The sequence below is a fragment of the Platalea leucorodia genome (assembly GCF_965183815.1).
Source record: "Platalea leucorodia genome assembly, chromosome: W".
Lineage (NCBI taxonomy): Eukaryota > Metazoa > Chordata > Aves > Pelecaniformes > Threskiornithidae > Platalea > Platalea leucorodia.
The window spans coordinates 4,804,943-4,832,353 of record NC_138859.1 but is presented as its reverse complement, the minus strand read 5'-3'; the positions used below and the strand labels follow the sequence as shown (position 1 = coordinate 4,832,353).

Here is a 27,411-nt window from a genome sequence, read left to right as displayed (position 1 = left end):
TCCTGCTAAAACTGCCTCCATAGAAAAGAGGGCTCAGAAAAAAACTGGCAGGCAGGCAGGCGGAGGGGGAGTGTGGGGACAGCGTGGGGATGCTGCCGGTGGGGGAAGCCCTGTGCTTCGCCACAGGCCCTGGCTCACCCAGGGCAGTGAGGTGCTGTGGTGCAGCAGCAGGGCCAGGGTGCTGTGTGCTCACCCTGGCTCACACCCTTGTCCAATGTCCGGAGACGTGCTTGATGGTACCCCGGTGCCTCAGTTTACCCTGCTGCAAGTGGGGACACAGGGCAAGCCAGTAGCACTGAGTCCCTCCAGTGACAGAGATGCGTGGCCTCATCCTGCCCATGCCAGGCAGGGGCCAGGGCTCTGGGAGCCTGTTTGGGGGGTCCAGGCCATGTTGCAGTCTGACCCCTCCAAGCGGGGGCTGGGCACACACAGCACCCCTCAGGAGGACCCCTCGGTGGCCCCAGCCTGTGGGCAGGTCTCAGGCCCCAGCTTGGGGTGTGCTGCAGTGACCCCACGGCTTTTGCGGATGGAGGTCAGGGCTCAGTGCTTGCAGCTTGCCTGAAATGCCCCTTTGTGCTCGCACACGGATTGACAGTATGGGTACACACACTCACCTTCCCCAAACACACGCACATGCACACACCTGCCTGTACACAGACTGTACACACCTACAGGTGAGCACACAAAACGCACACACCCAGCTGCCAGTGTACACATATAAGCACTTATTGTTGTCCCCAACAGCGTACACATACACACACTCAGCTCCTCCGACGGTGCACACAGCTGCACGAATGCATGTACATGCAAATGGCTCTGCACAATTTATGCACATCCTCCACTCCCCCAGGGTGTACACACACCTTAAACGCAGTGTGCACACATACACACATGCAGGGCACGCTCCCGGTGGGTGTGCACAGGCTTCCCTGCACACACACATGCAATGCACTCACTTCTCCTGGTGTGCACAAATGCATGCATGCTCAGACACCCTGAATGCACGCATGTGGTGCTCGCCTAGTGAGCGCACACGTAGGCATGCAAGCACAGTCCCGCTGCGTGCGCACACACACTCACATGCAATGCACTACCTTCTCCCAGTGCACACAGGTATCTATACATACACAGACCCTCTGTATATGTGGGCAATGGGTGCAGCACCCACTGCAAAGACCCCTTGCACACACATCCCATATGCTCCCCTCGCCCAGCACCGGCATGCATGCACGCCCTGCCCACCCTCCCACACTGCGGCCCGCCCAGCCCCCTGCGCCCCCGGCCCCATCCCCTCCCGCCGCCCTGCGCAGGGCGGCCCGGGGCCGGCTCTCGGCGGGCAGGTCCCGGGGCGATCCCCCAGGGCTACCGCAAGGCCGGCCCTTCCCGGATGTGTCCCTCGACGTGCGCTAGCAAATGGGAGCGGGGAGGGGTGTTGCTAACTGCCTGCCACTTGTTGCAAAATAAAAAACAAAAAAAAAAAGGGAAGAAAGAGAGAGGAAGGAAGGAAGGAAGGAAGGAAGGAAGGAAGGAAGGAAGGAAGGAAGGAAGGAAGGAAGGAAGGAAGGAAGGAAGGGAGGGAGGGAGGGAGGAAGGCAGGCATGAAGAAAGGAATGAAGAAAGGAATGAAGAAAGGAAGGGAGGGAGGGAGGCAGGAAGGCAGGCAGGCAGGCAGGCAGGCAGGAAGGCAGGCAGGAAGGCAGTAAAAAAGGCAGGAAGGCAGGAAGGCCAGAAGGCAGGCAGGCAGGAAGGAATAAATGAATGAAGGAAGGAAGGCAGGGAGGAAGGCAGGAAGGAAGGAAAAATCCCACCCACCCTCATCTGCTGTGGAATAAAAGAAATATCGGCGGGCGCGGCGCCATGTGAGCGGCGGGCCAGGACCGGGCGAAGCAGCCGGCCGTGCCCCCAGGGACGGCGGGGCGAACCCCGGGCGGTGCTCGGAGCCGGCGACATGGTGGAAAATCCCAGCCTGGCGGCCAAACCCGCCCTGGTGAGGGCCGGTGCATGAGGGCCGGGGGTGCATGGTGGGAGCGGGGTGGGGGCACTCCCCGTCGGACAGGGTAAGACAGGGAGCGGGATGAGGGTCCCCGGTGGGAACGGGAGGAGGGTCCCGGGAGGACAGGGCGCCCGGTGGGACCGAGGGGGGATCTCCGGCGGGGCCGGGGTGGGGGCGGTAGGAGACGGTCCCCAGTGGGACCAAGGAGGGCGGTCCCCGGTAGGACAGGGACCCCGCTGGGACCGTCGGGGCGGAGGTCTCCGGTGGGACCGGGGAGGGGGTCCCCAGTAAGACGCGGTCCCCGGTGGGAGCGGGGCGGTGAGTCCTAGCAGGACACGGTCCCCGTGGGACCGAGGAGGGAGGCTCCCCGCAAGACAGGGACGGGGGTCCCCGGTCGGACCTGTCCCCGGTGGGAGCGGGGAGGGCGTCCCCCGGAGGAGCGGGGATGAGGTCCCGGGGGACGGGTCCCCGGTAGGGCAGGGTGCCGGATGGTCCCGGCGGGGGAGGCAGCCACTCCGGCAGCGGGTGCCGCGCCCGATGCAGCAGCGGCTCCGCGGCCAACTTTTGGGCAGAGCCCCCGGGAGGGGAGGGGAGGGGAGAACGGGTGGGCTGGGGGGTGTTTCCTCCCCTCCTTCCTCCTCCTCCTCCGGCGCGGCGCTGAGGCGCGGGGGGCTGCGTTTGGCGGCGGTGATGGAGAGCCTGCAGCGGCAGCAGGCGGCCCGCCTGGCCCGCGGACCCGACGGCACTCCCCGATGGCTCCCGGCCGAGCCCGGCCCCGGCCCCGGGACGCCGCCCGCCACTCCCCGCCGCCGCCCGGCCCCCGGCCCTCCCCGGGGAGGAGGACGAGGAAGAGGAGGAGGAGGAGGAAGAAGGGGAGCCCCGCGACCCACCTCCCCCCCCGCACTATGAGTGGACCTACGAGGAGCAGTTCAAGCAGGTAGGAGGCATCTGCTGCCCCAGCACCAGCACCAGCTGCCCCAGGTGGGCAGCCCTGGTGTCCCCCCACGGCCTCCAAACTCGGGGTCCAGCCCTCCCCAAATGGTCATGGCTTATGCCCCTCACTGCCCCCAAACCCCTTCTGCGACCCACCCTAAATGGGCAACCCCACTGCCCCAAGCCCCATCCCAGTCCCACCCCAAGAAGACATTCCCAGTACCCCCAGACGGTCTCCATGACACCCTAAATGGGACCCCCCCCATTCCCCCTCCACTGCCCCCAAACCACATCCCAGGCAAGCACAGTCAGTGTACCCCAGCCAGCACTCCTGTCCCAGAGCCCCATCCTGCCCCAAATGGGTACCCCCGAATGCTCCTCACTGCCAACAGGCATCTTTGTGTGCTCCCCATCTCCCTGCCACCAAGCCCCATCCCATCCCTGCCTCGTGTCCCCCATCTCCCTGGTGTCCCCTATGCCTGTCCCCAGGCCTCACAGCATGACGGGGTGCCCAGTGTCCAGACACCTCCCTGTGCCTACCCTGACCCATGCAGACTCCATCCCCGGTGCTTTCCATGATGGGTAAAACGGGGTGACCCCTGTCTGCAGAGGTTTTGTGGAGATGGACAGGGGCAAGGGCTCCAGTGCACGGTCACCCCAAGGAGCTGGTGGGCCACGGAGTCAAGCTCCCCTGTGTCTCTGCAAGGGCCAGCACGTATTACGGCTGGTTGATGCTGCTCATTGATTTCCTACATTGGCTGGAGGAAGCAGCATGTCAACTCCATCACCTCCCTCCCAATGGGCATAGGGGGCCCCATGTGCCATGGAGATCTGGTGGAGGGACAGGGCTCCCGGAGCTCATATATAGGGTGGAGGAAAGGCCTCTGTATATTTAATAACGTGCCCCTGTGCGTGGATTCCGTCCCTGCTGGGTTGTGGAAGCCCTGTTTCACATGCAGCTGCTCCATGCATGAGTGTGGATTGCACAGCACTAGGTCAGGTTTGCACTCCCCATGTGCTCGGCTTCATTGTGGGGGGAGAGAGGGTTGACGCTGGTGGCAGGGTGGGTGGCAGGGAGGATGTGGCGAAGGGACAGAGCAGGCAGTTGGTCCCTGTGCAGCTGGTGTGTAGCTTTTTAGGATGGCATTGCTCAGGGGACAGCAGGACTCATCCACAGTGGCTCTGGCAGGAGGGGATGGGGACAGCAGCAAGGACCCAACTTTCAGGTGCTGTGGGGCCACGATGGTGCTCTTTCTGTTTGGAGATTACCCTTTCTGGTTGTTTGGAAGAGCCAGAGCTCGCCTCCCTGAGCACCCACCTGAGAGGCAGCAGGTACGGGTGCAGGCAGGGTGCAGGCAGTGTGTGCCCCGCAGCCGTGCCCGGGGAGGCTGCCAGTGCTGGATACTGCCTCGAAAGCAACCCGGGGAGGGCCGTGGTGGGTGAGCTGCGTAGGCCAAATAGCTCATCGGGGAAGTGTTACGTTACACCCCGCTGTGCAAAAAAAGGCTGACTGTCCGTTTCTCGGGGTCAGCCGGGAGGTGGGAAGTGGCTTCTCCCTCCCAGGCCTAGGAAGGCTTTACGGAGAGAAAGCCTCATCCTTCAGCCTTGTGCCCTGCCCCTGGCTGGGGCTGTCAGCGCTCCACGTGCGGGGCAGTAGAGAAGCCGGCAGCGCGGTGTGAATACCGGGGAGATGGATAGCAGAGGAGGTCGGGGCGGGGGTATAAATCCTGCTGCAGCTTCCCGGAGAGAGCTGGCTCCTTGTTTGCTTGCTCTCTTTTTTTTCCAACCCTATTCGGAAAGGCGATGGGTCCCTGCTCCAGAGACACCCACACGTGGGTTTCCCACCAGGTGGCATGTCCCAGCCAGCCCAGGGGACAGCAGGATGTTCCTTTTGTTCAGTGCCCCCGGGTGCACAGGGACAAGGGGACCGATTGCCTCTGGGTGGCTTTACAGGATGGGACTAGGAGAGTGGAAAGGAGTTATTGGGACCATCCCTGTCCTGCCTTTGCATGGTGCCGCCCTGTATGGGGTGACAGTTTTGAGCAGGCTGCAGCGCAGGCTTGCCTTGGGGTCTGCAGGGTGGCTGTCACTCCTGTCCCTCCCCTGTGATCATCTGGGAGGGGACATAACCCTGCCTGGGAGGGACATGTGTGTCCTCCTGTCCCTCCCCAGGCTGCAGAGCCATGCCTCATCCAGCCTGGGGAACAGCTTCTCTGCTCTCGGCAGGGGCTGAGCAGGGAAAGTGGCTGTGCTCTGGCTTTCAGAGGTTTCCCAGGGGCTGGACTGCAATGTTGTGGGGCACAGAGGGCAGTGTGTGCCTGCTCACAAGCTGCCGGGGCACCGGCAGCGTGGGCATGGGGGTCCTGGAGCTGGGGAGAGACCCCACAGCAGCCAGGGCTATGTCTCCCACTGGGACCCCCTGCTCAAAGCTTCCACATCCCAACACGGCACCGCTGGCATCACCTGGGATGGGTCTCAGGGTCTGTCCTTGCTGTCATCCTCCTGGGCAGGGGGGACAGCTAAGTGAACCTGGATCCCTAAATCCTGGCTGGTTTGTGGAGGGTGGGCAGGGAGACACTTCCCCAGCTCTCCGCAGTGAGGAGCGGCCCTGATGGGGATGGGGTGGGAGGTGGGTGCAGGACCAGCCTCAGGGGGTTTTCCATGCAGCGCGGTGGTGCTAAAAATGGGAGCAGAGGATGAGGTTGCAGTGGAGAAACCCATTGAGGGTTAATAGGCAAATGTTGCTTCACCCAGGGGAGCATTTTGGGGCAATATCCCATATGTTTGCCCTGGTTTTATACGTTTCCCGAGGCACCGGGGAGGCTGGCGGGTCCTTTGCGCTGATCTGGGAGGGCCGCTCTGATGTTACGGGATTGTGAGACCCCCTCACCCCTGCCTCTTGCATCAGCCCCCAGCACCGATCTATGTACACTTGATAAGGACACATGGGTAGAGACATGGGCAAAGGTCCAGGAGGTCTCCTGCACCCAGTGCCGCGAAGGAGCCCTGGTCCCAGGACGGGGGGCACTGAGAGGGGTCTGACCATGTGCTATCCACAAGCCCCCCTTCCCTGGGGATGGGGATGCCACCAAGTTGCGATGCTGCAGTGCTGTGTCACGCGTTTGACTTGGAGGACACTGGGAAGAGCCTGGCATTGCCGGGAGCCAGCGCAGCCCTGTGAATTCAGCTTTTGCCCTCAGGGAGCCATGCACACACATGAGGATGGGCACCCTGGTTTCCTCCAAGTGATGGAAGAGCAGCACCAGGATACGAGGCTTCCCTCTCCATCCCCTGGCTCTTCCTGGAGGTGGCACTGTGGGAAGGCCCCAGGCAGGAGGAACTCAAACACCTGGATTTTGTGCCCAACCCTCCAGCAACAGAGTGTTCTCTGTCAGGAGGATGCCCTCCCTGCTAGGGCCCTGCCAGCACATTCAGACCCATCTGGTTGCAGTTGGGGGAGATCAGGACCCCCCTGGAGCTCCTACCTCTGTGCCCGGGAGCAGCTGGGGGGGCGTCAGCCCCAGCCGGCCCTTCGGGCACTCTTGGGTGTCTGGTAGCCTCAGTGGTTAATTTGGGGATGGCTGGCTTTGCCAGCAGCTGTTTGCCATCGTCCTTGTTCATCCCTGACGTGGCCATTTCTCCTGTTGTGGTGCTGCTCCTGCCCCATCTGTCCCCACTGCTGGCAGTTGCCTCTTGCACCCACCTGCCCTTTCCATGCATTTATGGGGGAGGCTCGCTGGCCATGAACGGATGCGCTGGTGTCTCAAAGCCTGGAGGAAAGTGTTCTGAGATGGTTGCAGCCCTCCCTGCCACAGATGTCCCACACCATCAGTTCCCCTCACCGTGCCTCGGGGTCATCCCAAAATGGGGCAGCGGGGCTGTGTGGCACTCACCCTCCTGCCTTCATCCCCATTGATTCTCCTGTGGGGTTAGGGGGACAGAGGCAGCTTGGAAGGGGGACCCCAGGGGGAGGGAGGTGGTCTCCCTGCCCTAGCCCCCCACCTCCAGCACATCTTTAACCCAGGTGCAGGAACAACAACTGCAGGGCTCCTGGGGCTAAATTACAGGGTTACACCACGGCGGGGGGGAGGACACAGATGGACGTGGTGGTTGTCCCTAGAGGCTTCTCGCCGGCAAACCTGTGGGCAGAGCTCTGCCCCAGGGCCGGGACCACCTGCAGCAGGGAGGCAGTGGCAGCAAGGGTCAGTGCACTAATCCCCGGCAGCAGCAGCTCCAGCAGCTCCAGAAGCTCCAGCAGCCCAGCAGAAGTGCAGGGGCACAGGGCAGGAGCAGGGGGCTGCTGGGGTATGTCGGGGGGGGGTGTACGGATGGGGTATGGGAGTGCACACGGGGGTGTTCTGGGCGTGTGTGTGTGTGTACGTATGGACCAACATGAGTGTATGGATCCATATAAATGCCCATATAAGTGTAGGGGTGTGCCTGTGTGTGTCTGAACCCGTGTGAGTGCTGATGTATGTGTGTGGACCCATATGAGTGCTCATGTGTGTAGGGATTCCTGGGAGACCCTATGTGTGTGCATGGATCCATATAAGTGCCCAAGTGTGTATGAACCTGTATGAGTGCTTGTGTGTGTATATGGACCTATATGAGTGCCCACATGTGTATGGATGTGGCCAAGTGTGTATGGACCCATATGTGTGTGCCCCCGAGTGTAGGGGTGTGTATATGCCCATGTGTCTGCCCTCATACGTATGCTGTGCCCATGCATGTGTGAACACACCTGTGTGTATGTATAGGGACACGTGTAGTGTCCCAGCATGTATGGGCACTCCTGCATGTGCATGGACCAGTGTCTCCACGTATGGAGCTGTATAGACCCATGGGTGTTTGGGGCAGGGTTTGGGGGCTGAGCCCCCCTCCATGACCACCCCTGCGCCCCTTGCCCCCAGCCAAAGTGCTGAGCGGTCCTGGTGGGTGCCAGCCCCCTGCCTCTGCTGCTGCCCCGCAGGGGCCTTCCCAGCCCCGCTGCAGTCCAGGGGATGCTGAGAGCTTTGGCAGCCACCGCAACACCATCTCCCAACTGGGGGGTCCCAAGGGCTTGGGATTGGGGTCTCTAATCAAGGGTGTGAGAATAAAGGTGCCGCAGGCAGGAGAGGAGCACTGGTAGGAGCCCCCACCCCATGGCTGCCCCTGGCTCCCTCCCAGGCTGCCACCCCAGAATCGGATGTGAGGGGGGGGATGCACCCCCTCACTGGCTTGGGCCTCCGCTAATCCACTGATTGGGTTAATAATGGAGGTAAATCCCCTGTGCCGGCAGTGGGCTGGGCAGGGCTGCGGCAGGGAGGTGGGATCCTGCCCTGCCGGGGCACCCACGGGGGTTTGCAGCTGCGCAGGGGTGTGGGAACAAGCTCAGGTGTCCGTGGGGGTCAATGTGCATAGGGAACAGCATGTGTAGGGGATGGGTGAGCATGCACCAGGGAGAGGGTATAGGGGATGCATGAGCATGCACGGGGTGGGGGGGTGGGTGTGCACACAGGGGGCATGCATAGGGGATGTGTGAGCGTGCATGGGTGGGGTGTGTGCACAAAGGGAACATGTAGGGGATGGGTGAGCACACACAGCAGGTGAGTATGTGTGCACAGGGAGAGTGTATAGGGGGTGTGTGAGTGTGCACGGGGTGTGTGGGTGTGCACAGGAAAAGTATAAAGGGTATGGGTGAGTGTGCACAGGGAGTGAGTGTGTGCACAGGGAGAGTGTATAAGAGATGCATGAGCATGCACAGGGGGCTGTGTGTGCAGAGGGAGAGCATGTATAGGGGCTGTGTGAGCATGTGTGTGTGGGGTGTTTGCCCAAGGAGAGTGTGTCTGGGGGTGAGTGTGCGCAAGGTGAGTGTGCACACAACGTGTGCGTGTGCATGTGCAGAGAAAGCTGGGGGCTGTGTGAGTGTGCAGGTGGGGGTGCGCTGGGTGTGTGAGCGTGCACAGTGTGAGCATGCTGGGCACTGTACATGGGAGCTGTGGGGACCCATCCCCTGGGGCACAGGGCACCCACTGGGGATGCCCATGTTGGCGGGGCCATGTTCTCCTGCTGTGGGCTGCAGCTTGGAGCTGCTCTGTCCTGCATCTGTCGCCCACATACGGTATCCAGTGGTGGGGCAGGAGTGAGCACCAGCCCCAGACACCCTTTCTGCTCAGGTGTGCAGCTCTTCTGGCGGTGGGGGCTGGGATCCCTGGCGCAGGGGAGACCACCAGCCCTTCCTCCCCCATTGTTGCTTCAAAGCTGCCAGAGGAAGAGGATGGGGTTGGAGGTGCACGGGGGGGGAGTCACTGAGCACCTAATGCACATTCCAGGCATGTGCACAGCCCCACCAGGTGTGCACCTCCATACTCACCCAGCCCTATAGTGGGTGTGTGCATGTGCAAACCCCCACATGTGCAAGCACATGCCCCATGTGCACACTTATGCATGTATAGCAGGTGTGTGCATGCATGTCCCTTGGGGGACTCCGGGGGGGGTCCCCCAGTTCCAGTCACCCTGGGAGGGATGGAGGGAAAGACAGGGATGGAGGAGGAGATGGCGGTGTGGCAAGCGCCGCCGGGTCAGGGAGGTTAACCCAAACAAATCCCCTCATTGACTCCTTGCCTGTTCAACCATGGCCAAGTAACAAGGGTCTGAGCGTGGGGGACGCGTGCTCGCTGGGAGCTGGGACCCACCCCCTGCACCACAGCCCCCAGACAGATGGATGTAGGATGGTGGGATGGGGCCACAGACGGTGCCCACGATGGCACCACACAGCACGTTTCCTCCAGATACGTGGCTCCAACCCTTGGGCGAGCCATGCCAGCACCCTGTGCCTCAGTTTCCCCTCCTGCGAAACAGGTTGAGGAGGAGGCTGGGGACCCTGCGAGCTCCCCCTTCACCCCAGGGCTGGGCTGCAGGCAGGGGGCTGCCGTCCCAAAGCCAGCGCTGCCAGCAAACAGTCCCTCACCTTGCGCGAAGCCAGGTTAATGTTTGCAGCAGGCAGCTCTCCTGGGAGAGGGGAGTTTTAATGACCTGCCGGATCCACCGTGTTATCAGCACTAATTAAACCTGCTGCTCTATAAAGCGCCGTTAAATATTAAGCACAATGAAAGGTTTGGGGGGTTAGCTGCAGCGCTGGGAGAAGGCTCCAGCTGGGGGTGTCCGGCCACACTGGTGGGGTGACCGCTGAGGCTGAGGATACCGGGGCGAGCGAGCCCCCTGGCACCCATTGGGGCTGTGGGTTCAGGGGAGCAGTTCCTCCCCGTGAGCTGACAGTGCCTTCGAATGCATCCAGTGTCCAGGCAAAGCCATTCTGTAACCATTAACTTATTAACAGCTGTCGGCAGAGGCAAGCAGTGGCTCACAAGGTCGGGGGTGGTTTGTCCCCAGCAGGGAGTGAGCTGCCCCCCAGCTCCAGGCATGGGGATGGGGGGGGACCCACGAGCCCTCGGTTCCTTTGTGTGTGCCCCACGGTGGGGGGGAGCGGTGGGGGGGCTCTGGCTGTGGCCGTTCTTGGGGTCCCTGCACCCCAGGGTGCACAGGGCTGTGCATCCATTGAGAATGGCCAGTCCCTGGGGTTGCAAGCCTGTGGGATAAACTGAGGCACCGACAACTTTCCCATTCCCCCATCCCATCAGGACATCTGGGGGGACACCCTGGTGTCCGAGTGCCTGGCTGTGCACCATCTCCCTGGGGAAGGAGCCAGCGATCCCCAGCTTGGAGGTGGCAGTGATGCTCTGGAGGGGCGCAAGGAGCCCAAAACAGCCCATCGGTGGTTGGCCACCTGTGGCATGCAGCTGCACCCTGGATGGGGCTGGGGCATGGGGATGAACATTGCCCGAGATCCCTGTGTGAACAGCGGCCAGATGGAATAGCAGCGCGGCTAATCAATCATAGAATCATAGAATCATAGAACAGTTTGGGTTGGAAGGGACCTTCAAGATCATCTGGTTCCAACCTCCCTGCCATGGGCAGGGACACCTTTCACTAGACCAGGTTGCTCATAGTGCCATCCAACGTGGCCTTGGACATTTCCAGGGAGGGGGCATCCACAACTTCTCTGGGCAACCTGTGCCAGTGCCTCACCACCCTCATGGTGAAGAATTTCTTCCTTATATCCAATCTAAATCTACCCTCTTTCAGTTTGTAGCCATCACCCCTTGTCCTATCACTATGTGCCCTTGTAAAAAGTCCCTCTCCAGCTTTCTTGCAGGCCCCCTTCAGGTACTGGAAAGCTGCAATAAGGTCTCCCTGGAGCCTTTTCTTCTCCAGGCTGAACAACCCCAGCTCTTTCAGCCTGTCCTCATAGGAGAGGTGTTCCATCCCTCTGATCATTTTTGTGGCCCTCCTCTGGACCTGCTCCAACAGGTCCATGTCCTTCCTGTACTGAGGACCCCAGAGCTGGACGCAATACTCCAGGTGGAGTCTCACCAGAGCAGAGGGGCAGAATCCCCTCCCTCCCTCAACCTGCTGGCCATGCTTCTTTTGATGCAGCCCAGGATACGGTTGGCTTTCTGGGCTGCGAGAGCACATTGCCGGCTCATGTCCAGCTTTTCATCTATAGGTACCCCCAAGTCCTTCTCCTCAGGGCTGCTCTCAATCCCTTCATCCCCCAGCCTGTATTGATACTGGGGATTGCCCCGACCCAGGTGCAGGACCTTGCACTTGGCCTTGTTGAACCTCATGAGAGTCACACAGGCCCATTTCTCCAGCTTGTCCAGGTCCCTCTGGATGGCATCCCGTCCCTCAGGCGAGTCAACTGCACCGCTCAGCTTGGTGTCATCTGCAAACTTGCTGAGGGTGCACTCGATCCCGCTGTCTATGTCATTGATGAAGATATAAAACAGCACTGGCCCCAGTACGGACCCCTGAGGGACACCACTTGTCACTGATCTCCATCCAGACATGGAGCCGTTGACTCATCACATCAGGTTGTGTGTACCCATGCAAGGTTGTGCACACTCATGTGGGGTTGTGTGTCCCCAAGCAAGGGAGGAAGGGACCAAGGTGCCCACCCTGCAGGAGGAGGAGGAGGGTGAGTGGCAGGGCCAGGAGCCCTGGGTAGGGGATGGAGCTGGCTCCTTCCTCAGGGCTGGGGGTGTCTGGGGGTCCCTCCATGCCTGGAAGCTGTGGCAGACCACCACCCATGCCACCCCTGTGCCACCCTTGTGAAGCTGTTATGCCTAGATCCCATAGCCAGCGTTTGCTGGGACCCAGCCCACCCCCCATCAGCAAGAATTCCCTAAACCCACCTCCTCTCCAGCCTGAGCATCCCCAAATCTCACTGGATGCCTGGTGCATCCCCAGTGCACCCAAGGGCCCTGCCGGTGTGTCCCCTGTTACTCGGCTCTACTCTTGTCTCCGCTTAAAAGCCGACCTTTGCTCCCCATTTGATGTAATGTGTTTTTGCATCTCGGTGCCCCGCAGATAAAAGGTTAGACGTTAATAAATTGTGGAAAAATAGATCCCGGCACTTGGAGGTCACACCAGTTTTGGGGGCTGGAGGCAGTGGCGGCATGCGCTGGGTGGGATCCTGCCTGCCTTGGTGGAAGCGGAAAGGTGAGCAGCACCTGGGGGCCCAGCAGAGGTGTAGGTGCTGCTGAGCTTGGAGTGCAGGAGCCCACCTGCTGTGTTCACCCCCCAGGAAGGTGGTGGCTTCACCCTGCCATGGGATGGGCAGCAGTTGCCAGTTTTGGGGGGTTTGCTCCTGCTTTCCCAAGCCAGGAGATTGTACAGGAATGGAAATGGCTTCACATGGAGCAGTAGTGGTGGGAGCCCTGCTGGAGGCAGGGACAGGCAGGGAAACGCAGGCAAAGCCTGGCTCATTGTCCTGGTTTCAGCTGGGATAGAGTTAATGTTCTTCCTAGTAGCTGGCATAGTGCTGTGTTTTGGATTTAGGATGAGAATAATGTCCTCTCTTTGCCTTCTGGCCAGTCCATGATCACTTCCAAGATTCCTGGGCAACTGGGGTTTCATATCCGAGCTCATTGCAACCCACTTACTCCACGTAGCATCAGTTGCATGATGTGTAGAGGGGACCCTCCCTTTGAACATCCAGGCCAGCACCAGCAGTCGGGGTGCCAGGAGGAGCTGTGCTTCAGTACCAACCACTTCCGAAGCAGCTCAAACCCCTTCATATGCTGCCAATAGCTCTTTTTCAGTTGGAGTATAGCCAGCCTCGGATCCTCTGTATCCCCGACTCCAAAACCCTAAGGGTCGACCTCGAGTCTCCCCTGGTGCTTTCTGCCAGAGGCTCCAGGTAGGGCCGTTCTCCCCAGCTGCGGTGTAGAGCACATTCTTTACATCTTGTCCTGCTCGGAGTGGCCCAAGGGCTACTGCACGAACTGTCTCCCGTTTAATTTGTTCAAAGGCTTGCTGCTGCTCGGGGCCCCATTTGAAATCATTCTTCTTCCGGGTCATTGATAGAGAGGGCTTAGCATCAGACTGTAATTTGGAATATGCATTCTCCAAGAACCCACAGTGCCCAAGGAAGCTTGTGTTTCCTTTTTGCTGGTTGGTGGGGACACGGCTGTTATTTTGTTGATCACATCCGTTGGGATCTGACGACGTCCATCTTGCCATTTTATTCCTAAGAACTGGATCTCCTGTGCAGGTCCCTTGACCTTACTTGGTTTTATGGCAAAGCCGGCCTCCAGAAGGATTTGGACTATTTGCTTCCCTTTCTCAAAAACCTCTTCTGCTGTGTTGCCCCACACGATGACGTCATCAATGTATTGCAGGTGTTCCGGAGCCCCACCCTGTTCCAGTGCAGCCTGGATCAGTCCATGGCAAATGGTGGGGCTGTGTTTCCGCCCCTGGGGCAGTCGATTCCAGGTGTACTGGACGCCCCTCCAAGTGAAAGCAAACTGTGGCCTGCACTCTGCTGCCAAAGGGATTGAGAAAAACGCATTAGCGATATCGATTGTGGCACACCACTTGGCTGCCTTTGACTCCAATTCGTATTGAAGTTCTAGCATGTCCGGCACAGCAGCGCTCAGTGGCGGCGTGACTTTGTTCAGGCTGCAATAGTCTACTGTTAGTCTCCACTCTCCATTAGACTTTCGCACTGGCCATATGGGACTGTTAAAAGGTGAGGGAGTCTTGCTGATCACTCCTTGGCTCTGCAGTCGACGAATCAGCTTATGGACGGGAATCAGGGAGTCTCGGTTGGTGCGATATTGCCGCCGGTGCACTGTTGTGGTAGCGATTGGCACCTGTTGTTCTTCGGCCCTCAGCAACCCCACAATAGACGGGTCCTCTGAGAGACCAACCAGGGTAGACAGCTGTTTAATTTCCTCCATCTCCAAGGCAGCTGTACCAAAAGCCCACCGGTACCCTCTTGGGTCCTTGAAATACCCTCTCCTGAGGTGGTCTATGCCAAGGATGCACGGGGCCTCTGGGCCACTCACAATGGGGTGCTTTTGCCACTCTTTCCCAGTTAGGCTCACTTCAGCCTGCAACACAGTCAGCTGTTGGGATCCCCCTGTCACTCCAGAAATACGGATGGGTTCTGCTCCTTCATAGCTTGATGGCATGAGGGTACACTGTGCACCGGTGTCCACTAGAGCCTTATACTCCCGTGGGGCTGATGTGCCAGGCCATCGAATCCACACAGTCCAGTACACCCGGTTGTCCCTTTCCTCCACCTGGCTGGAGGCAGGGCCCCTCTAGTCCTGGTCATAGCATTCGTTACTTGCTTCTTGTAAATGCAAATCAAAAATCCCTTTATTAAGATCGGAAGCAAAATCAGCCCTTCTACTCTGTCTGGGGAACTGCTCGCTGGAAACTGGAGCAGCAATTTTCCCAGAAGAACCACCTTTTGTAGTTGTTTTTCCTTGCAACTCACGTACCCATGCCTCTAGGGTCGAGGTAGATTTTCCATCCCACTTCCTCATATCCTCTCCATGGTCACACAGATAAAACCACAGGGTGCCCCATGGTGTGTATCCACTATATCTTCTCTCTTGAGCAGAGGGACGCTTACTCCTGATGGCTGAGATACTGGTCCGTACAGGTGAGGAGTAGGACATGTCCTCTTTGAATCGCTGGAACTCCCAGGATAATTTCTCAGCTAGCACATCAGGCAGTTTCTCCACAGCCGAGATGCAGGCCCGTAGGGAGGAAGAGAGACTTTCTTCGTATTGTCGGAGTTGGCCAGCCATTTCATCCACCGTTGGTCCCTCTTCATCTTTCCAGGTCATTATTGCCAAAGAGTTTGTGTATGATGATGGTGCACTCTGTACAAACTTCCGCCACATGGGTCGTGTGCACTGGACTTCATCTGGACTTCATCTCCTGACAGGAGTCACCTCTAGAGGCTGAGGGCTTTTGCCCCTTTTCCAATCGCTTTGTCAATGCCCCCTTCCCTAGAAAGGGATCCCAGCTGCTTGGCTTCCCTACCCTCTAATTCCAGGCTACTGGCCCCATTATCCCAGCATCGGAGCAGCCAGGTGACGATGTGCTCGCCTGGACGACAACTAAAATCTTTTCACATATCTTGCAGCTCACTCAGGGACAGGGCTCGGGTGGTTACCATCTCATTTGTGGGTTCTGCCTCTTCCTCCTCCTGTTCTCTTGATGGCCCTGGTTCATCATCAGCCCTTACTAAACGAGCTGATTTTCTTGTGTATTTTTTCTTCTGTATAGGGGCGACTGATACTGGCACGGGTTGGTTCTCTGGCGTAGCCACAGCGCCTGTCGTTTTGTCGTCCGATCCAAAGACCTTCTCTTCCCCTTGAGGGTTCTGAATAGTGTTGAATAGGGCTCGGTAGGCATGGGCCAGGCCCCAGCACATTGCGGTGATTTGTGTCTCCCTAGAATTGCCAGGGTGACAGCATACTTTTTCCAAATGTTCTACTAATTTTTCAGGATTCTGCACTTGTTCAGGGGTGAAGTTCCAAAATACTGGAGGGGCCCACCGTCCTAGGCGTTTGCCCATGCTCTCCCACACACCCTGCCACTCATAACTATCCAGCCTTGGGGCAGATCTCTGGATGATATTCTTAAATTGCTTATTAACCTTAGACAAAACAATATCCCCAAGAACTAGCAATAGATATATCTTAACTACCCAAGGATGTTCAAGATATACAGAAAAGTTGTTGTAATGAAGGAGGAAACATCATAGAAGGTGGCAGCGAAGGTGCCATTCTGTATTCCCTCCATAAAAAACCTCTCAGAGGAAGAGGTATAATTGCTAATTGTCTCCATGAGGTGGTACCCGAAGTACAGTAATGGCTTCACTACAGAACCCAAATGCCAGATAATGCTCAAGGTCAGTGTTTTAATAACAAATCTCCCAGGCAAAACGTCACCAATCACTGCAGAGCACAGCAAACTGCAAAACCCAACAGCAATCTTTAACAGCAAAAACAAGAGCATGGTGCAGATCAAGTAGACTAATACCGAGAACAGATGAATCAATATTGTGACCAGCAACTGTTAACAGATACAAATTCCTTAATACACTCTGGTTAATCTGTTATTATCTCAAACCCTTTGTGCCCTACGTTGGGCGCCAAAAAGGACTGTTGTGGTTTAACCCCAGCCAGCAACTAAGCACCACACGGCCGCTCGCTCACTGCCCCCACCCCAGTGGGATGGGGGAAGAGAATCGGAAGAGTAAAAGTCAGAAAACTCGTGGGTTGAGATAAGAACAGTTTAATAATTGAAGTAAAATGAAATAGAATAGTAGTAATAGTAGTAATAATAATAATATAATACAATAATAAAATACAAAGCAAGTGATACACTCTACAATTGCTCGCCATCCGCCGACCGATGCCCAGCCCATCCCCGAGCAGCGATCACTGCTCCCTGGCCAACTCCCCCAGTTTATATACTGAGCATGATGTCATATGGTATGGCATAGCCCCTTGGCCAGTCTGGGCCAGCTGTCCTGGCTGTGCCCCCTCCCAGCTTCTCGTGCACCGGGCAGAGCATGGGAAGCTGAAAAGTCCTTGACCAGTGTAAGCACTGCTTAGCAACAACTAAAACATCAGTGTGTTATCAACATTATTCTCATCCTAAATCCAAAACACAGCACTATGCCAGCTACTAGGAAGAACATTAACTCTATCCCAGCTGAAACCAGGACACTCATACAGCTTTCCTGTGGCAGAAATCAAAGCAGCCCCCCCTGGAGCTCTGCTCAGAGCCTGACCTAGTTACCATAATCGATGGCTAAAGGAACTCCTGGGAAAGGGCAGGCAGACAAGTCGCAGATGCAGACCTCTCTGCATCATGGACTGGCCAGAAGGCAAAGGGAGGGGGTGCAGAGCGGGGCAGGGAGCACCGTGGTGGAGGGGAGGGACAGAGCACTGGCACCCAGGGGTCAGGGCACATCAAGAGCACCCTGCTGCAAGGAGGGGATGGGTAGGTGGTACCTGCAGGGAGAAGAGACAGGGAGCACCATGGAGCAGCTCGGAGCTGGATAGTCAGCACTCATGGGTGTGGTGGGAGACAGGCCAGTAGCACCCGTGGACTAGGTTAGGGACAGGCAGTTAGCACCCATGTGTTATATGAGGGACCTGCAGCTGGCACCCATGGGTTAGATGAGGGACTGTGTTAGATGTGTCTGTCTGGTGATAGGACACACCGCGAGGTGTCTGTCGGAGCATCCCTGCATCCCTGTGTGTCCCCATGTCTCCCCATCCCCACATCCCCATGTCCCCACAAGCCTGACACATCCCCACAGCCCAGCTCCCTTCATCTGCCCGGTGAAGGAGGTGCTGCGTGGAGCACCCTTTCTATTGGTTTTTAACGGCCTTTCCCAGCACAATTGTTTTTAAACGACTCTTGTGCCTGGCTTTGTTTTCCAGCTTGCATGTCTTCGTATATGTTTTGGAAATCCATTCTGGACTACTGAGTTTTGTTTCTTTTCAATGGCTTTAAATTCTTGCTGGGCTGGCTGGGATGAATCGGTGTTTATAGTGCATTCGATTGGTGCTAATTTTTCCTTCATATACTCTGACTTTTACTGCTGGGCCATCGATCTGGCAGGCTCCAATTTGTCATGATCACCCAGGTGCTGTGCTGGAATCAGGTGAGCCCTAGCTTTCACATGGAGCTGGCGCTTCGTGTCCCTAGTGTAGGGGCTGTGCTCACCTCCCCGGTGCCATCCCTCAGCTCAGCTTTGGGGGTTGTGTCCGTGTGTCCGGAGCTGCGTCCATCCAACACACATAAGTATCCACACAGCCATATGTGTGCATCTGTGCAACCATGTGCATGCTCACTGGCTTGCACACACGTTGGTGCACCCACAGACTTGCTGGGACATACGTGCACCATGTCTGCACACACGGCGCTGCACACGTGGTTTCGTGCTCATGCACTTGCACACAGTGCACGCACATCTGGCTTTGCATGCACGCACCCGTATCCCACTGCGGGAAGTCCTTGTGCCTTGCAGGGACGTGTCGCTGCTGTGCTCACACCCTGGTCCCTGCGCACAGCCGAGGAAGGTGGATTTGGGGTCCCCATGCCCGGCCGAGGGAGGAGGATCTGGCAGCGTGTCCCTTTGTGGAGGCGCCTTGAGCTGTCCCCGGTCATCGATTAGGCCCCGTCTCATGGCGACACGGCTCAGACTGTGCTTATCAGGTCATCAATAGCCCCATCACCCCGGTCGCATGGGGCAGCCCCAGTGCATGCGGCTCCTTCACCAGCACCCAGCACTGTGGCCTTGCCAGTTCACCCTGCCCTGGGATGGGACCAGCATCTCCCGCACACAGGTGGATGTGCATCCCTGTGGTTGAGGATGCTGAGCCCATGCTGGGACCTGGTGAACACCGGCACTGGGCAGTGCCAGGAGGCTGCTGAGCCAGAGCAGGGCTGAGCATCCTGGTCCCGGGGACCTACCCAGGGGCCTGGGATTTGCTGCTGCTCTGTCTACATTGGCATCATCTTCCTGGCTGAAACGCCATTGTCCCTTCACCTAGCAAGGCGAGGGGCAGGGAAACTGAGGCACAGACGCAGCATTTCTGCAGCAAGGCTGCAAAACAGTCAGTGGTGCGTGGGCAGCCCACGCCAGCCCCCGGGCACAGGGAGAGCCCAGCGCTGCCAGCACAGAAGGTGTGATGGGGGGTCCCGTCCGTGGTGCAGGGAGAGCCTCTCATTGCTGGCTGAGTGGGCAGGTGAGGCCAGGGGTGATGCCGGGTCCTGGCGCAGGCATTGACCCCCTCTGCCCACGTGTGCCGGCAGCTCTAACCCCTCTCTCTCCCACCCCCAGCTCTATGAACTGGATGAGGACCCGAAACGCAAGGAGTTCCTGGATGACCTCTTCAGCTTCATGCAGAAGAGAGGTAAAGGTGGGTGGCTGGGGTGGGCGCCGCTGGCACCCTTGCCCTGGCTGCCTGGGGGGGCTGACAGTGGGGCCACTTGGGCACTGAACTGCTGCAGGTCTCTGTGAGCCCCCCAGGCAGGTCCTGCAGGGCGGCCCCCCTCTATGTCCTTATGGGTGCTTTCAAATGCGCACACCATATCCCGCACACATGTGCACACTTGGGTCAGTGTGCATGCACACATGCACACACTCACACAAACTCACACCCTGCAGATTTGCCCCCGATGCCCCAGGCAGACCCCCCCATGGGGTGCCTGCTGGCTGGAGGGGCTCCCCTGGGCCCCCTGAGATGGGTCTGGTGGCAATGCCCACTGCTGATGCCTGTTAGCTATGCCCATTAGTGATGCCCAGCAGGAATGCCCACTAGCAATGCCTGGTGGGGATGCCCGTTAGCATACCCCTTTGTGAGGACTGTTAGCAAAACCTGTTAGTGATGCCAGTTAGCAGTACCCAGCAGGGATGCCCATTAATGATGCCCATTAGCAGTGCCCATTTGCAGTGCCTTTTAGTGATGCCTCGTGGGGATGCCCTTAGCAGTGCCCACTAGCGATGCCTGTTAGGGCTGTCCATCAGCAGTGCCTGGTGGGGATGCCCATTAGTGGATCCTCTTAGCAATGCCCTTGATGCCGCAGGAGTGGGGTCAGCTATCCGGGCAGTGCCAGGCACCCAGAGGTTAAGGGCCCACCAGCCGGCCCTGCCGCATCACATCAGAAATCTTTGCTATCGGCATGGGGGGCCAAGTCAGCTCCCAGGGACTCAATAAATGCTTTAACGTTGGCCCTCCCCGGCTGGGCTTGTGACAATTAAAAGTTGCCGAGCGTGGGCATGTGGCTGGCTGTATTAATTAGAGCCTTTTACTGGTGTGTGGATTAATGAACACGCCGCTCGATAGCCAGTAAACCCTAGGCAGAGGTTAATACCGAGCTAATTAACAGAAGGCGGCTGGGGAGGGGTGTGTGGGAGCAGCAGGGCTGTCTGTGTGCGGGATGAGGGTGGGCAGAAAGGGGCAGTTGCCCCTAAGCCATGCCTGTGGAAAAGGTGGTGAGGGTGCCCACTCACCTGCAGGGCAGCAGTGACTAGCTTTCAGGTCAGGTTGAGACCCCACAAACCCCTGTCGCCTGAGGCTGTGCCACAGGGGGCTGGTGTGGCCGTGGGGCTCATGCCAGAGCCTGGCTGGAGGTGGGGGGCTGGGTACTGCCCCACAGGTGCCCCCCCCCGGTCCCCCTGGCCCCAGTGAGAGGCTGTGGGGCAGGCTGGGGGGAACAGGCAGGAGCATCAGTGCTGCCTTGGCCCCACCCAGCATCCATCAGCTACAGGATTCATGGGCTGCTCCACAACCTCATTATCTCTCCCCAGAGCTAATTAACTCCCTTGCCTTTGGGGCTAGGGATAATTAAGCGAGTGCCTGGTGGTGTGGGGAGTCAGTCTGTCGGTCTGTCTGATGCTTCCCTGCAATGCTGCTCCTCATCCCTCTGTCTCCAGCTGTCCTGTTCCTATCCCCTCTGCCCCGTGCCTCCCCCAGGGGAGGGCAGGCAGGTGTGTGTGCATGGGTGTGTGTGCATGCCTGTTGGAGGAGCAGGGGATTTTGGAGATGGGTAGCAAAGAGAAAGGGGACAGGGGGCTGTGGGACAGGGACAGCATCCAGGGGGTCCTTGGGGTGGCAGGGGCCATTGGGAGCTGGCTGAGAAGTGGCACCCATGAGCCAGTGTGGGTGCTGCTGGGGCATCCAGGGGTGCATGGGCAGGGGGCTGCGACCCCTGGGCTGTGTCTCCAGGGTGTCAGTAGGCCAGGGGGGATTGATGCCTCTGGGGTGATCCCTAATGAAAGGGGCCACGTCCCCCCTGCTGTCTGTCAGGGCGGTTTTGGCACTGGCATTTGTCAGTGGGGTGGAAAACTAGTGGGGCTGAAAAACGTGTTGGGGACAGCCCCACTGGGGGGCACATCGGGGACCCCATGGCATGGCACTGGGACACCCTGCCCCCAGTGCCACATGGGGGTGACCGCTGGAAGGGATCTGGGGGAGCAGGGATGAGATGGGGGTGATGCCATTGCCAGGACAGACATGGGGTGCAGGCAGTGGGGCACATTGTCCCCATGCCCCAACCTCTGTGGCACCCCTGAAAGTGGCGAGCTGGGACATAGGGGGACTATTTTTGCATTTGCTTGCTGGGGGTCTGCAGGGCCCCCTCATCCCCTCCCCAGGCTTTTGTGCCGCTCACCCTGGGCTGGGGCCATCACTCTGCAGGGATGCAGACAGGTGCCTTCGTCAGCAGGACAGGCACTGTATGCCCACCCCTTGTGGCCCCGAGCTTAATGGTGAGAGCCGCTTTCATTAGCTGCCACGGTCAGGGAGGGGGGAAGAGAAAAGTCATCTGTGGGCCATTGATCGGGGGCTGAGACCCTGCAAACTTGTTGGCAGCTGCCAGGGTGATGGGGAGCCCTTGAATCCGTCCCCCCCCGAGGTGATGGGACCGGTGCTGGCAGCCCCCTGGACAGGGCTGGCGAGGGACTGCTGGCAGATATTAAGTCAATATCTCTGCCTTTTTCCCAGGAGGATAAACTCTTCTCCCCCTTCCTGACTGGGCAAACAACACAGACACACACACACAAAAAAAAAGTTAAATGAAGTCAGTAAAGGAATAAAAATAGCTCATTTTTCAGGCTTATGCAAAGAAGCCAAGCCAATATCAGGGCCATAAATTAGGGATGCTGGAGGACAGCGGTGAGTGACAGCTTTGTTTGAGGGGCGAAGTGCAGCTGTGACAGCCTCCCCCAGCCAAATGGATGACTTTCTGATACCATCCACACTCCTCTGCCCTGCAGGAAGAATAAATACAGGATGGGACAGGACAGGATGCTTATCCCTCCTCTGCCCTGCTGTAGTCCCCAGCCGCTGCCTGGACCATTACTCCAAGGTGCTGTAGGGCAGAGTAAGGCTGTGGGGCTATTTGGGGGTGCTGGGAAAGTGGGGAGGGGGTTGTAAAAGGACCCTGTGGCTGTGGGGACCATGCTGGTCCATGCTGGGCTCCCAGAGCCCTGATGACCCCATGTCCCCTTGCCCCATGGCCTTGGTGTGGGTGGTGATGTTGGGGGGCCAGGATCTCTATTGGGGGCACTTGAAGGGAATTTGGGGTCAGGTCTCTTGGGAGGAGGTGCCAAAGGCCTTTAAGAAGTTGGGGGGGCTGCTGGGGGGATCTGTGAGGTGGGGAGTCTCTCTGGGGACTCATGGAGGAGTTCCTTTCTATGGGGCTCTGAGGGGGATTTTTAAGAGAGAGAACCTCTCCATGGAGAGGTTATAGGGTGAGTCCCTCCAGAAGGGTTATGGGAGGAGTCCCTCTTCAGAGAGGGTTATAGGGTGAGTCCCTCTATAAACTGTAGGGCATGGTCTCTCTTTATTGGGCTCTGAAAGGGGGTAACAGAGAGAGTCCTTCTAGGATGCTCTGAGAGATTTTGGGGGGAGATTCTCTATAGGGAGCTCTAAGAGTTGGAGAGGGAGACCCTCTCTAAGAGGCTCTGGAGGAGGCCCTTTGCCCAGCCTGCCAAGCCTCCACATCCCAGCTGAGAGTGTACCTGGCCCCCTGCCCCACCGATAGCTCCATCGATGGGAACCCTGTGCCAGCATGCCAGGGTCTGCCCCGCTCACAGGCACAGCACCACTCTCCCAGGCACTCTGGGGTCCTGCCTGCACCCCCCATGCCCATGGGTGCTCACCTGGGCATGGAGAGACGGGTTTCCTCTCGGGGGCCAGCTGGTACCTGCAGTGGCAGTGGGGACAAGGTGGGGGCTGTGTCCCCGGGGGGCGAGGGTCCCTGTGGACTCACTCTGCACCCTTTTCTCTCTCCTGCACGTGGCTGGAAGGGACACCTGTGAACCGCATCCCCATCATGGCCAAGCAAGTGCTGGACCTGTACACGCTCTACCAGCTGGTGACAGACAAGGGTGGCCTGGCCGAAGTCATCAACAAGAAGATCTGGCGGGAGATCACCAAGGGCCTCAACCTACCTACCTCCATCACCAGCGCTGCCTTCACCCTCCGCACACAGTGAGAGCCTGGCGGTGGCGGTGGGTGAGGGGCACCCACCCTGGGGCACCTGCTGGCTCAGATGTCCCAGAGCCCCCACCGGGGTGCAGCATGGGGTGCCCCAAAGGGGCATGGAGGGCTCTGCCCCTTCCCAGATGCCATCCCCACCCCGGTCCCCGTTCAGCGCGGGGCTGGCTGGGAGGCACATGATGCTGGGTCTCATCCTGGCTCCCTCCCCGTGCAGATACATGAAGTACCTGTACCCGTACGAATGTGCAAAGCAGGCACTCAGCTCTCCCAGGGAGCTCCAAGCCGCCATCGACAGCAACCGGCGGGAGGGATGGAGGCAGACTTTCGGTACGGCGCTCTTCAACTACTCGCTGGCTGGCACCCCAACCCTGCTGGGCTCCCCCAAAATGCCTTTGCCAGCTCTCAGCATCTCCACGCATAGCTGCAGCCAGCTTGGCCAAGTGCACGCCATTAAGAAAGGTGGGTGAGGACCACGGCTGGCCTGCAGCGAGCGTCTCCCCCAGGGATGGGCACCACTCTGGCAGCAGGGATGTTCTCCAGCTGCTCTTGCCCTTTTTGCTTGGGGAAAAAAAAGGAACAATTTTGTACATTTAGTCCCTCTCTGGGACTGAGAAAGCTTTATTTCTCCTGACTTTGGAGAAGGACCAAGCCTAGATGCTGGGGGTGGTGGCCCACCCTTGCTACTGGGATGGAGGTGGCACCGACTGGGGATGGCAAGATGGGGGGACCCACTGAGATCTCCCAATTGTTGCAGAGGACAGCATGCTGGTGGCACCGGTGCTGGGGAGCATTGCTATCCCAGTGGGACTGGCTAGCCACCACCTCACAGCAGCCCAAGCGGCAGCTGCCTTGCAGGCAGCGGTGCTGGAGCTGCTGTGAGAGAAGCTGGAGGTGGGGGAATCCCCAGGCGGCCCTGACGGTGGAGGAGCAGCAGCAGCTGATGCAACACGCGCTGCAGCACAACCTCCTGGCCATGGCCTCCCAGTTCCCCATGAACGTCAAGATCTCCAACCGAGGTACTGAGATGCAACTCCCCAGCTTGGGTCACCCCATCCCTTAGCACCCCAGGAGGGAGCTGCTGTGGCCAGAGAGGAGCAGGGTTGCCCAGAGAGGCCGAGGCCCCACTTCTCTCTCTTGGGCAGGTTCTTGTTTCTGTTTCTCTTAATGCTCATATTGGTATTTCCTTTCCCCAGATGACAGACGGGAGACCGCATTGAACCTGTCCACCAACAGCATTAGCAGTATCAACGTGTCAATAGAAATAAATGGAGTTGTCTACACAGGTAAATAGAAGGGCCACTTGGCCTGTGTAATTGTGGATGGGAAATCCAATAACTTATAGCCACTGCCTAGCCAGCAAGTCCTTCCTTCAATCTGATGTCTTTACTATAAAATCCATTGTAATGAAGTGGCAGAGCCTGGGGAGAGGGAGCAGGCGAAGGAGGGGGTCGGCGAGGCTGGAAATTGGCCCCCAGGAGGGCCAAAGTGGAGGATGGATAGATGAACTCAGGCTGAGGTGCAAAAAAGCACCTGGGGTCATCCCCCTCTACAGGGTCCTGCAGGCAGAGCTTGAATATGAGGTCACGATGCTGGTGTGCCCAGAGGGTCTCTGGATGGGTGTAGGGGTTGGCTGGGTGCAGAGCGGGGTGTTGGGAGCAGGGGAAGGTGTTGCAGTGCTTTGCTGGAGCAGAGGCTCCTTCAGGGTGCTGGCATGCACCTACCTGGCTAAGCAGCTCACCCTGTGTCCCCCAGCTCCCTGCCTGCCTCACTGAGACACTCACAATTAAAATCAATGGCTTTTCCTTCAGGGCGTAAATATTTAACAAGCTGGAAAGGTCAGGGCTAATCAACACGTGGGGCTGCCAGCCAAATGGTCCCAGGCCACCCTGCAGGCTGCCCCACAGAGGGTGAGAGCAGCTGGGCTGGAGGAGGCACCGAGGGTGATGGGGAGGGTGGCCTGGGGGGGCTGGAGCCCCCAGGGGTGCTGGTCACACCCTCCCCAGCCTAGGTGCTGAGGGCCAGGCGAGCAGAGCCCCCAACCCTGGGTTTGCCCTAACCCCCTTGCTCTTGCTCCCCAGGCATCCTCTTTGCCCGCCAGCCCCTGACCTCCCCAGCACCCAGTGAAAGGAGCACCCAGAGCCGGCCAAACCCCGTGCCTGCCCTGAACTCACTGCTCCCAGACCCCTCGCACAGCCACACTCCTGCCAGTGCTCCGCCGTAGGGGAGATTCCCCCCCCCCCCCAAAGCAGCTGGGGGTCCCTGGAGGGCTGAGCCGTGGGACCCAACTGGGCCACCAAGGTGGGATGAGGGACACAAAGGTGCCTCTTGCTGCAATACTGAGCTGTGTCCGTGCAAGGCTGTGAGCACCCATGTGGCCCCTTTTGTCCCTTACCCCCGTGCATGGGGCCCCTTCCCTGTGCATGCCCTCTGACACATGCACCGTCCTTCCCAGGCGCTGCCCCAGGTGACCCCCCCTTTCAGCTCCTGCCTGCCCTGCTGCCTGGGGCACCCCCAGGCCCTGTATGCTGCATCCCCTACACACTGCAGCCCCTGTACACACCTCGATGCACACACTGCATCCTCCACATTGCCACACTCTCAATGCACACATTGCATCTCAGACACTGCCTCCCCTATACACATCTCTATGCACACTGCGTTCCCTATACACACTCTCAGTGCATATGCTGCATCCCCTACACACTGCATTCCCTATACATACCCCCAATGCACACACTGCATTCCCTATACACACCCTTGGTGCCCACATATACATCCCCTTGCACACCCTCAGTGCAAATGCTGTGGCCCCTACATAGTGCAGCCCCTATAGACTGTAGTCCCTATACACTGCAGACCCCATACACTGCAGACCCCCCCATGCAGCTCTTCTGTGCTGCCTGGGCTTACTGCCCCCGCCCTGAGACACCCCCAGGGTCCTGGGTGCCCCCCAGCCACCCTGTGTTGAGGGCACCTCAGCCCCCCAGGTCCCCAGCTCAGGGGGATCACCCCGTAGGGGCAGATACTGGGGAAACTGGTGGGACTGGTGGGGGTGAGATGTGACAGGTTATTAGGTGGGGTGGGGCTTAATGCCAAGGGGTGGGGTTTGTGCACTGGGAGGAGCTTGTTGGTGGGGGCAGGGCAGGGAGGCCCAGCAGTGTCCCCCACCACCAAAGACCACTCGGATGCTGGGGTCCCCAGTCAGGGGGCAGGGAGACAGAGGGCACTGTGCCAGGCACTCCAAACTACCTCACTGGGGCTGGGCGGGCACCTCCCCCACCTGCTCGTATCCCTGGGTGCCAAAGCAGGTGAGCTCACCTCTACCTCAGCATGGGGTGCCGGGGCTTGGTGCCACTGGGCTCCCCCTGGCACTCTCACTGCAGCCGTGTGACTTTGTATCTATTAAAGGAAATGAACTGCTGTACCAAACTGGTGTTGAGGGTGGTATGCATGACATGGTGCTACCCACCAAGCTCCAGTGTCCAGACTGGGGACAGTTTGGGGGTGCAGGACACCCTCACAGCCTGTGACACCCTGGGGTAGCAGCTATAGTGCCTGAGGTTTCACAGCCTGCCTCACCTTTGCCTCCAGCACAGGGTCACCCCAGTTTCTGGGGGCTCTGGGGTGCAAACAGGTGCCCTGTACCCACCAAAACCCTCAAGCATGGGCTGGAGCAGATTGGGCACCAAATCCAGCCAGGCCGTGGGGCTGCTTGGCCCCACAAGCTGCCCAGCAGCAGCTCAGCCATGGGTGGGGGACCCCGTTAGGCTGCCTGTGCCAGGCATGGGGCAAGGGGCATGGCTGTGGGGCTGCTAAGACCATGGTCATAGGGCTGTGAGGTTGCACAAGATGAGATGCAAGAGGTGCTGGGCCAGCCTGGCACCCAGGCAGCACCCACAGAGGGCATGGATGACCCAGCTGGAAGGGAGACACAGACACACAGATGGGTCCTCACAGATGTGTATATAGGTGCATATGGGAAAGCATGGATACATGCAAGCAGCTAAGTCGCCACACATACACACAGATCACTTGTGCTCCCTCGTGCAAACTCACACTCATGCATGCACGCTCACACACAGCCACACTCGCACATATGTGTGTGAGCACAAA

At 58.7% G+C, this 27,411-nt stretch overlaps 1 pseudogene across 1 annotated transcript; it reads left to right on the top strand.

The window, feature by feature from the left end:
• Nucleotides 1–1,948: 1,948 nt before the first annotated feature.
• On the top strand, nucleotides 1,949–25,519 carry LOC309601674 (AT-rich interactive domain-containing protein 3A-like; annotated as a pseudogene). The gene is made up of 8 exons: nucleotides 1,949–1,987; nucleotides 2,612–2,930; nucleotides 19,134–19,206; nucleotides 23,106–23,289; nucleotides 23,513–23,757; nucleotides 24,053–24,314; nucleotides 24,492–24,581; nucleotides 25,377–25,519. The product of its transcript is annotated as an AT-rich interactive domain-containing protein 3A-like (transcript).
• Nucleotides 25,520–27,411: the final 1,892 nt, after the last annotated feature.